Genomic DNA, 11603 nt, shown 5'->3' on the forward strand with positions numbered 1-11603 from the left:
TGGCCCCCCCTCTGGCTCCGCCACTGGCGCTACTTCAACATATTTTTACTCAAGAAAAAGTAAAAAGAAGCCGTTCAAGAAATTACAAAAGAGTAAAAAGGTATTTGGTAAAAAGTCTGCTCAAGTACTGACCAACTGATCAAATTATCAATCATTTAATATTTATAAATTACATAATCCGACAGACTAAATAGACACTTAAGTTTTGGTATTTTATAGATGAAAATTACAATATTTCATGTATGTAACAAAAAATCAGGCAAAAAAAAAAATGTTTCCAAATCAGTGTCTTTCAATAAAAAAAACTTATGAAACTTTTTTTTTTAATGCAGGTCTGTGTCTGAGTCTGGTGAATTTTTGGTTAAAACATGTTTGTTTTTCATTCAGTGGGTGGAGAATCCAGAAATGTTACTCCAGGAAGAATAGAAGTAACTCGTAATAAAATTACTCAAGTAAATGTAAAAAGTACAGAGAAGAAAAAATGCTCCTAAAAGTATTTTTTCAAAAAGATTACTCAGGTAAATGTCATTGAGTAAATGTTGCTAGTTGCTACCTAGCGCTGCTTAATGCAATAACTGAGATTCTTGACCAAACTCAAGAAATTGCTATTTGTTTTACTCATTAGCAAATTTTTCAACTTCAACAGGAAAYTAGCTAAAGATCTGTTCACTATTTTCAGTTCTATCTTTAAACTTTGCCATATTYTTGTCATTTTTAGGTTTATTTGGTTCGTTTTTGACAAATCTAAAATAATATCTGTARGAAAAACAAAAAACAAGGTTTTTCTGTGCATATGCTTTGTTCTTTATTTGTTTGTTATTCAAACTTTTCTGCCATTGCAGTTAAAATGATGCTGATCCAAACGGACATCTTGATCAGGCAATAACACATTAGCATGCAAACTAAGGAAAGTGAAAACCAAGCTGCTGACTTGGCGAATATGCATTACTTTCACTCTGTCGTCTTATTTCCTGATTCTTATGGTGTTTATTGTAATGATTTTAAGTTTATGGTGGAAAGAAAACCTCTCCCAGGATTTACAGGGTATACCATTGGAGTTAATTCTGACATTTATTCCATCAATGAGAATCTCTTGCTTTTTCAACAATGCTAACCTGCTTTGCTTCTTTTCTTTTAATATAATTAACCAATAATAACTGCACTGAGCACACAAAGAGACTGCTCACTTRAAGAGCAAAGCTAAATTTTCAAGACCCCATTCATGATTAAGCAGTCAGGCACTTGTGCTAAGGGTTCTTGGAACGGTGAAAACATGAAGTGGATAACAAATCATTTTCAAAAGGTGTTGGTTATAATAATATTCTATAAAGTTGATTTCTTTAAAAGCCAAACAAAAGGTCACTCTCTTTCTGACGCAGTCATCTTTTGCTGTGTCACATCTTTTCAGGAATGATGGCGTTTAGTTTGTCTCCTCTTTCCCTTTTGCGTTCCAGCAGTTATTTTTTTTGTTTTTTTACCGTTACTCTGTCTTCACCTCGGTTTTTACAGAACCAGATCTCAGTACCGTCTGCTTTTGTTGTGGCTGTTCAGTTTCGAGTCTTGTCTAGGTTGGAAACACACATGAAAACTGGCACCACATCTGACATGGTAGTYTTTGTGTGGYCATTTATTATTCTACAGCATGTGGACGGAAAAGTTTCTTTCATTTCTGTCATGGTCTTTGTTCCTATAGCTACTCGTCAGTGATCCGTGTCGTCCCTCCGTTAGTTACTGTTGTATTTCTGTTTGGTCCGTTTGGATWTGACTCCGCTGGATCCCTCGTCGCTGAATAAAAAAAACATATGAAATGAACCCAGAAGATGAACAGGAAGCTCTGTCTCTATGTGTCTGCATATTTAATGCAGAGCCTAAATGGGCCTTGAGGGTGTAGAATATTCAGGGTGCGACTGAGTAATTACTTTAGCAGCAATATTGCCATCTCGGTTTTTTAATCCTTAAAGATYACCAGACCATCTGGGAGAGAATACAGAGACTTCCAATGCATCCGACTGATCAAATAAATATAAGCTCAATTACACAGTGGTTGGGTCAGTCTGCCCTGTCCTTGAAGTGACTTCAGTCAGTTCGATCGCCGAGGTGAATGAATCTTCATCAATGCAGAAAGAGCCTCATGTTAAGATTAAGTAATATTAATGGCTTCTATATACTCCTGTCTTGTATGTCTGAGCTGCAATGTTTGTGCCATAGATTGAACATGTCCAAAAAATCTTTGCTAGAACATTACAGGGCTGGTGTGTGTCTCTAGTGGTCTCTAGGCGGGTTCACCTTGGACARGTCATTGATCTTCATACGCCATCGCAGTACATGGTAGATACAAAGTGGTGTGACGTGGGATGTACGCAAAGCAGACTGTTGTATTGTTCTGTTAATGTATTTTAARCATCTTCTGTATTTCTCAACAAGAKAACTCTGACCACAATCACGAGATACGGATCTTTAACACTCAGTTACATTGGACTATTGCCATGATCAGGACCACATTTACAAGAACGTGGGCCCCTGGGCTAGAGCCAGTTATTTTACTAATGCAAATTACAACACATTAATAGGCAGTCCTTTACATAACAGGGTATGAAGTGACGTGTAGTAGTTTTAATACGGCCATGTTGTTCCTGAAAAATTGTACTAGAGCTTCCAGGGTTTCCCTAAGGCATAAGAGGAGCTGAATTTTAACCAAGATCCTAAATCTAAAATTTTAATGAATGATAATTCTATTAAATCTGATTTAATGGTTTCAGAGATTAATTAAAAGTGCGTTCCTGGCCTGGAGCCCAGTGGATCAACTATAAGTTCGTCTTTACTGTCACTATATCTGGTGAATAACAAGCCAATCTAAAATAAATAAACAAGCTTTGTTAGCCTGGTGGGGGGGCAAATAAATCCTGATGGCCCGCCACACTGAGGGAAWCCCAGACTTGAACATTTTCAAATACTTGAGTATTGTTTATATATTTTTTAAAATCCCAAAATTGTAAGCAAATTCACCTGATATGGGCCTATGAGGTTTATGTAATGCAAAACATGTTTTTGGAGTTCTGGGCTACTGGCCCTWTAAGCCTTTTCTGGCCCAAGACAAGAGACTCTGTTCCTGTCCACGCTGCCATTTCGGTGGACAGATGGCACCGAGAYGGCAGGTGTATTTGTGAAAGGTTTTTTGCGTTTTTTAACTGTCCATCGTCATCTTGAGAGACTAAAAACGATCATCTTTAAAACCGACTTCCACAGTGGATACGTTTCAAAACCCCAGTTTCACGTTTTCCAGTCTTTTTTGAACATTGTTGGTCTATCTTTCTATGCCTCGTTATCATACATAACAACAATGGTGCTGTTCTGTGTTTCTTTTGTCTTTCTGCAGCAGTGCTATAGCGCCACCTATTGGCCCGGCATACCCACTGCAGTATTTTCTGTGGTGCTGCGTCCTGTGGTCTTTCTTAATCTTTTCTTAATCGTTTACAAAAACGTACCTCGCTTGTCTCCGTGGCTACAGGGCCTCGGGTGTGACCTTCGTAACGAACTCATGGATCAAACTGAGCTTTTCTTGGCCAAAAAACAAGCAGACAAATAAACAGGCATGTTTTTCATCTCAGGGATGGATGGAGGTACGTATGAAAGCCTTACAATGTCCACATGATTTAGAAATGATTGTATTTACACATTTGTGCGTGACATTAAATTAAATAATACTGCAAATGTAGCTGGATCTAGTTTCAATAAAATGCACCTCTTTTGGCCCCGTACTGTTTTTTTTGTTGCTGGTAGGAACCAGTTTGAACCTCTGGCTTTAATGCGGCGCTTTGTTTCAACTAGCTCAGTCATTTCCCATAAAACATCGCAGCAGAGCGGCGCACATTCAAATCATCCCGTATTGATTACACAGCTTTATTACAGTTTGAGCCCTATGCATTATGCACGATGGAACGCTCACGATTTCCCTCCCAGCAATTTGCGTCTACCTGGTGTATGTTTATGAATGCGTGTGCCCATTAATCCAGAGTAAGGGGAACGGAGAAGTTACTGGGGTGGGGTTGTGGGACGGGGGGAGTACACACAAAATGCATCCATAAAGAAAACCCGAGTCTCATTAGTGTGAYGCGAGAAAGCAACATTTTTCAGACCTKGCTCTACCTCTTATGTTTCTCTTTGGCCCCTTTCTTTTTTAACTCTCTCATWTCCGTCCTCCCCTGASTCTTCTCACATTCGCTGCTCCTCRTTTGCTCTTTCTGTCACCATGTTTGACTTCTCATTTTCAGCCGATCACATCTTTGCTTCACACATAATGTAATTTCTGGCACAATCTGCCCTCCCTCTTTGTCATCTTTCATTAGATGAGTAGTTGAGAGCTGCTGGTTCTCAAACCCCCTCTGTCAGCAGTCTCTGTCTTCTCTTTCTCCCCGTTTAACTCCGGCGGCTCCGTAATTTACATGTCTCCCCTGTAATGTTACCGGCTCTTTCTACGCCGCAGTCTCTTTAGGACTAATTCAGCTTTACCTCTGTCACTGGTAATCTTATTACTAGAGCTAAAAACCAGATTCTGTCAAACACGTCACTTTTGTGCAATGCTTCCTGTTTCTATAACAATTTTTCTTTTTTACTCCACACTAGCGATGCACCAATCAGTATTGGTCTCAATATTGAAAAAAATTCAATGTGCTTTGTGCTCTTAGTGATGTCATGTTTTATTATTTATTTTGCATTACATTTAAAATTCCTAAAKGATTTCTGAACCATTGAAAGGTTTGTTGCAGTTGATCTTTTACATCTTTGACCAAAGTAGTCAGCCTATATTTTTTGTCAGATGTCAGTTTCTTTATTATTTATTTTACATTGGCTGTTTTACTCCTACTTGCGCCGACTGAACAAATTAAAGTTGTGTTGTTTTAACATGTTTCACCAACCTTGTGAAGCTAATGGTGTATTTAATTGAGTTATCAAATACATTTCTAAATCAGTACATTTATGTTTTTTTTTTTTTTTTAAATGAAATATTTTAAGTCGGTTCAGCAGTTATCAGATATCGGTATCGGAAATGAAAAAAGTGGATTGGTGCATCCCCGCGCCACACTCCCTGTTTCTTGAATATGTTACACTTTCTCTGTTATACTGTACTTCCTATCATCACTATTATTTTTTTATTTCTCTCCCATAATGCACTTTGCTCCTTCTCCTCTTATCTTCCTCCTCTTTAATGTAGTTCTTCTCATAGATTTATTTTCTTGTCTTCCGTCCTATCAATCAAGCCTCTATTAGCCTTACTTTCTCTCCTTGCCATCTTTTCATTTCTTTTTTTCTGCCCATGTTTAGCTATTCATTTCTTGCTCTGCTGGTTCTCTTCRTTCTGAATTTCTTTCTACAATCCTCTCCTGTAAAGAAAAAAAAAACTTTTCTTCACATCCTCGCTCTGATCATTTTGTATGACTGCTTTTGTCTTCCAGACTTTTGATGTTGACTCCTCTCACCGCTCCTCCCATCGCTCTTATCTGTGGGGACATGTCAGTCACTCGGTTATTAATTCTCTTTTTCTTCTGTGATCTTTACTTTTCCATGATCGTCTCCTGCTTAGATTATACACCAACTCTCCTTTTACTTTCACATTAACATTTTCATACACAGAACACCTTGGAAAAATAGTCATATTTTTTGTTTTGTTTTTTGATGCATAATAACTGAGACTGTCACGGTAGAAAAATAMATTTAGCTAGACAATAAATTGTCCCAGTAATTATTGCAATAAATGATAATATTGTTGTTTTGAGACCATTTTCAGGTAATAAATTGATAATGGCATAAAAATGCAGGATCATCCTCTCAAAGACAGGTGGACTTTAATTTTGTAACACTTCACACTGGAAGATAATATAAATATCCAAAATAAAATACAACTAAAAACAATAAGTAAAGTTGAGGGGAAGAAAACACAACTAAAATCATAAATGAAATAAATTATGACGTCACATCAAAATTTTAATAATTAGAATGGAAATGATCAAACTCATTTTAATTGATTATTGATTATTTACTTATTGACACAGGCTTAATAACAACCATAAATCTTAGAATATCTTACTTATTTCTTTGTTTGGGTTTTTTGTGATATAAAACATCACATACAATGCAAAATGATGCTTGCTTTTCAAAAATGTTTTAAAAATATAAGCATTAAAGGTTTAGTTTGTGTTCATACTGAGTGCCTCCGGCCTCGTTTTRTGCTAAGCCGCATTTAACTGCAATTACAGCAGCAAAATATGGGGTTTGTCTTTTCCAGCTTTGGACTTACGTTTTTCATTCTTCTTTACAAAATAGCTCAGGCGCTTTTCAAGTCAAATTTAGCTGTCATTCAAAACATGAATATGCTTTAATTTGAAGCACTCCGCTTTAGGTCTGGCTGTGGAGCTGYAGTCATGTTAGAATGTTTTTGCAGGTTTTTCTTCCCCTCTTTTATGCATTCGAGGTCTTCAAAGAACAGAAAGGTTCRTACTGAGATTAAAAKACAGATGTATATTTACAGTTGACTTCACTGAATAAGCTACACTGAAAAAGRCWTCACTGAAAAAGCTACAGTGTTCATGTACACCATTTTCTTTTAAGCTTCCCAATCACGTTTTGCTACGACAGCAACAATACAATGTGAAAACAGGATAATAGTTTCTCAGCGCGCTGTATTTTACTCAGATCAGGTTTATTTTGGCTCCATTGTTGAAAACTCACCAAGGTTACTAGTAGGTGCTGACTGCATGAAGATAACAAATAACAGATATTTTATTTGTTACACGTCCATATTCTATCAACGTTTGGTTTCTACACATTCTAACTTTGTAAATTCATAAAATGAACATATTTTGCTTTTAGAAAAACAGTGTCTTCAGTCAGAGGCTTCCTCACATTCTTTGCAATACAGACTGCTACAGGAAGTCCTTCCTGCACACAGCCATCACCAAACAGTAACTCTTTGAAGAATCTTCAATTAATGACTCACAACCACATTTAATTTCCCTTAGGGATCAATAAAGTATTTTTGAATTAAATTGAATTTAACATTTATTGTTGCTCTTTTTAAACTCTAAACTTCCATTTTCTTTGAGTCGTTTTTGTTGTCTTCTTTAAATTTTACTTAGAATTGATGATAACTAGCAAGTTGCAGTTTTCTTTTGCCTGTTTTGACCTAATTCGAGAGCTGTCAACAAACAGCTACAGAAAATTTTCAAAACTAGTTAAAAAAAAAGTGAATTAAAACAGTAAGCTTCTGAAAAAATAAGAAAAAAAAGCATCCTGTGCTGGGAAAGATGTTTTTTTTTTATCTCCTTTGAACTTAACTTGAAAAACACAGTTACATCCTGACATGCCCTTTTTTTCCTGCTTGTCCCAAATGCAAAAAAAAAAAAAAAACCTCAGACCTACAAAGAATCAATAGAATTATAGTGCAGCCAAAGTTGCAGTCCTAACCAAACATGGCAACTAGCCAAGCAATATTATCATGCTTTCAGGCCAAAACCTTTATCAAGGATGGTGTTCAGGAAAGGATGATGTGATTACTCCCGTAGTAAATTCTGTCCTCAGAAGAAGCACTTTGCAGACAATCTGATGTGTCAGCAAAATATTTCATCAGCAGGGACTTTGGGTTGGGTCACCTGGCAAACATCCTGTGATGGAATGATTGATGCACTTGAGAAAGGGAACGCCTGAGTTTTATTTTTAGCGTGTAGCAGCAACAACAACAAAAAAAATCTTTTGAGTATGTTTCCATAGAGATGTGTGGATTTTTTTTTTTTGTAGAAGTTCCTGTTCAGCAGTTGAGAATTAAAGTAAATTAACCTGAATTACATTTTCCAGATTAGGCTCCAGAAACACCAGTGACTTGATGAACATTTTAATCGAGTCAATTGCCAGGTCTGTAGTTAATCAAATTTTAATCCAAAACCTTATACTGACTAAGTAAGCAACATTCTGAATCCAAAACCTGTTTACGCTGCTAAGCTACTGAAACAATAAACATGTGAGCTCAACAACAAAATATATTATTTAGGCTATCCAATCATCAGGTTTATTGCAAAGTGCGATTTTTCCATTCAGTTTTTAAATGGTTGAGGAAACACATTATTAATGTAACTTTTTTTGAAAAACAAACATAAAAATCTTGAGAAAAAAAATATGTGATGCTGTTTTTGTTTTTTTGTTTGTTTGTTTGTTTTTTTTGCATTGAGATGTTATTTTAGGCTTGAATAGGTTTGGTGATAATCTAACTCCTATTGGCTCCGGAAGCAGCTTTGTCGTCAGTTGCCGTTGTTTGTCGAGGTTGATTGTGCATCACATTTACAGGTGTACCAGAAACATGCAAACACATCAGTTCCGCTCTGAACATTTTCGTGTAAAATAAAAAAAACACATTATATATGTGCCATTAGCTCAAGCTGACGTTTTTCAATTTGAAAGTTTTTTCAGAAAACCAATCAGTTTGGGTTAGTGAGATTTTTAAAAATGTAAAACTTTTTTATCTTTTTGGAGCGTTACAATTCCAACACAATTTGATTAGTATGTTTGTCTTTACAGTAGAAACTTGTTGATGGAACATTTTTATTTMCATATGGAAAATCACAAGTAAAACATATCAGATCTAGCTTCAAACGTATTAAGATAAAATACATTTGAAAAGAGTCCAGTTTTCTCAGCTGGTGGTTTTGTTGCTCTTGTCAAAGGCCTTCACAATTTTTAAGACAGAAACTGAAYCAAATAACAYAAAATGAGCTTGCATCACTTCATTGTATTTTATCCATTTAATCTTATTTTAAAAAGYCAACAGCTTTAAACATCTCACTTTCCTTTATGGTAAACAGTTAACCAGATGCCACTCCACTCTACTACAGATGTTGTGCTGTTTCTTTTCCCGCACCTAAATGAAATATTTTGATTCGTGCTTTCAATCCACGCCCCACGATATTGCGAAGCTAAATTTCTGATTGTTACATTCTTTCTCTTTTATTGCATTCCAAATGCATTGGCATCGTGGCCTTCTTCCTCAGAGACCAGTAATTACCAAAGTTGTGAGGCGCTGTTTACTCCAAGCGATCGGCTGCAGGTCATTTACATGCAGATCACAGGTTCTGCTCCTCCACTGTGCACAATCAGCCCAACAGATTGGTGTCGGTGATTGAGGTCGATGCTCGAAAATTACGTGCACGGCTCGCTGGATCTTCGGAGATGTATCCACTTTTACGAGATTAACAAAAATTGATTACTGAAAGGTGTTGCTTTGAAAAACCTAAACACCGAGGTTGTAAGATGCTTACAAGTAAATACCGAATGAAGCATTGAAAGGTCTTTAGGAAAACACAAAAAGCAAAATGTACATTCCATTATATATTACATATATTTCTGATTTTCTTTCCATTGAGGATGCTGACAACCATGAGGACTTTTCCCTCGTTTTCCTCTTGCTTTGATGTGAAGCTAYTGACCTGAAACAACCAGCAGCCTCCGTTTCCCCTGGAAGACTGGATTGTTTTTCAGCCAATTAAGAAAGAGAGAGCGTTGTTGTGTAATAGGGCACCATTTGAAGGCAGATCAGCCTGGAATCTGCAGACAMGAAAATGTCCAAACAACTCCTGGCTCAGTAGCTGCAGCGTAGTAGTAGCTTTGCTATCTTAATTAAACAAATGCTTCACAGGTTTTCTTTAATTATAGGTTATGTGGCATAAAATACCAGAGTGAAAAAACTATTGAACATTCTTTTTTTAAGTTTGCATTTTGATGTCATTGCATAAGATTAAATTGTACACTTTCTTTTAAAAGAACAAAGAAATCTCTTCTTTTTTTTTTAAACTAGTTTGTAAAATGTGTTGCCTGACTAATTTTGTGCATTTTAAGTTAATGTTAATGCTATCCTATATTTTGTATGAATATTTGTGTRTTAGACCACAGGAAGATTTGTTGCTACACTGGTGGAAACTAATGGAGATCSTAATAAATAAACACATTTAATAGTTTCTTAATGAAAGTGAAATTATAATACAATTTATTTTTCCCCCCCAAAACTAATGATTTATCAGCACTGTCCCATTATTACATTTTGCACATGGTCACAAAGCTGGAGGGCAAAAAGACGATTCTTTTACATGTCATYCATAGCCGCRATGCTGCGGTAGAACAATAACTTTACCAAAATGAAATGTGGAGATGTAGCTATATTCAGTGCGCCACAGCAAAGGGAAAAATAATTCAGAAAAACCATTAAAGCATAACTCAAATCCACTCATACTCTTCTTTTTTCTCTATCTCTGCGTCAGCTATGCCACACGCAGACTGGTTGACATAGCAACTGACAACAATGCCACCTGTGTGGCTCGTTTTTTTTTATTTCTTTAAACCAAAAATACCGAATGTCACAGCACATCGACGTGTTAGGGCTGTCAAAGTCAAGTTAGCATAACGGGAGTAGTYCCGTCATGCTATTATATTATTAGTCCCTATATGCTATTCCCTCTCCCTCGCTAATTGGTTTCTTAATTAAAACCTTTTCACTGACCTTGTTATCTAGTTGTCATAGAGGTGACAATTAGTAACAAAGCACTGCGTCCCTTTTTCTTTTATATATCAGACATTTTAAGATTTTGTGTGTTATATTGACAACTTCAGAGCTAAAGCCAGTGGTTGTCATCATCAGCCAGCAGCTTTTTGTGCTCCAGCAGGACGATGCGGCGRGACCTTGTGTGTGTGACGTCACACAGCAAGGTGCCTATAAAAGGTTRCCACAGCGGATCGTAATGTTTCCATCAATACACAATCTAGAATGTTTTTCAATATCGGAGATATATCAGATTGATGCATCTCCAGTGTGCAGCTTGGTGAAACTAACCACACTTCTTCACGTGACTGGTGTCCTAAAGAAACATGTTACAAATGGGAACGTTTCTTAAGAGCATTAATTGTGTTTGTGGGACTACAATAGCTGTCACAGACATACAGCTGCCTAAAAACGATGCAATAAATAGTTCTTCTTATCACTTTTATCGGTATCGGTATCGCCCGCCCCGGGTGTGTTCTTCCTTGCTGAAGTGAGAACAGCAGCAGTCAGTCGGTTAATGCGGCGCACTGACACACAGATCAGCGGCCATCCAAACATCCCGACGAAAGCTAGAATGTTCCATCCTGGGGTGAGACGGTACATTTACCGAGTGAGATTGGTGAGGCAAAACAGTGGAGGCGCTGCCCTGAGGGACATACCCCACCGTGTTCTCCTCCAGACTATGTTGGAGCTGAAATACCATCTAAGGAGTTGTTTTTGCGAAAGGATTCTCRGAAGGTTCTCCAGTTCAACCTGACCTAAATTCCTTCCCTCCATTTGCGTACAAAGTGCACAGAYGGACTCGGAAGGAATGCGGTCCCGACGGATAGCATTAACAAATTGGTCTGTTGACAGTTCTGAGAAGGAGCAGATGATTAGGTCTGTTGAAATCATGAGGTCTTAATACGAGTCCTTATTTGGACTCGTATTTAAGGTCACTCAACAAACGCTGTAGAAAAACAAGCTGGGAGTCTGTTGGCAGAAACAACACCCTTTCTCCATTGGTTGAAACCTTCCAATGAACACT

The 11603-nt window shown here is 37.1% G+C and overlaps 1 protein-coding gene across 4 annotated transcripts in view; it reads left to right on the forward strand.

Moving 5' to 3' along the window:
• The window catches only part of elfn2a (extracellular leucine-rich repeat and fibronectin type III domain containing 2a), a 201963-nt gene that overhangs the window by 129064 nt on the left and 61296 nt on the right, over positions 1-11603 (forward strand). Inside the window, exon 1 of one of the 4 annotated variants that reach the window (XM_017306848.1) lies at positions 5151-5510. The exons of the other annotated variants lie outside the window; for them this stretch is intronic. The gene's annotated coding sequence lies outside the window, so the exon portion shown is untranslated. Of the gene's footprint in view, positions 1-5150; positions 5511-11603 lie in introns of those variants that run through there. 4 annotated transcript variants of the gene reach the window in all.

This window comes from Poecilia reticulata, linkage group LG1, assembly GCF_000633615.1.
Source record: "Poecilia reticulata strain Guanapo linkage group LG1, Guppy_female_1.0+MT, whole genome shotgun sequence".
Classification (NCBI taxonomy): domain Eukaryota; kingdom Metazoa; phylum Chordata; class Actinopteri; order Cyprinodontiformes; family Poeciliidae; genus Poecilia; species Poecilia reticulata.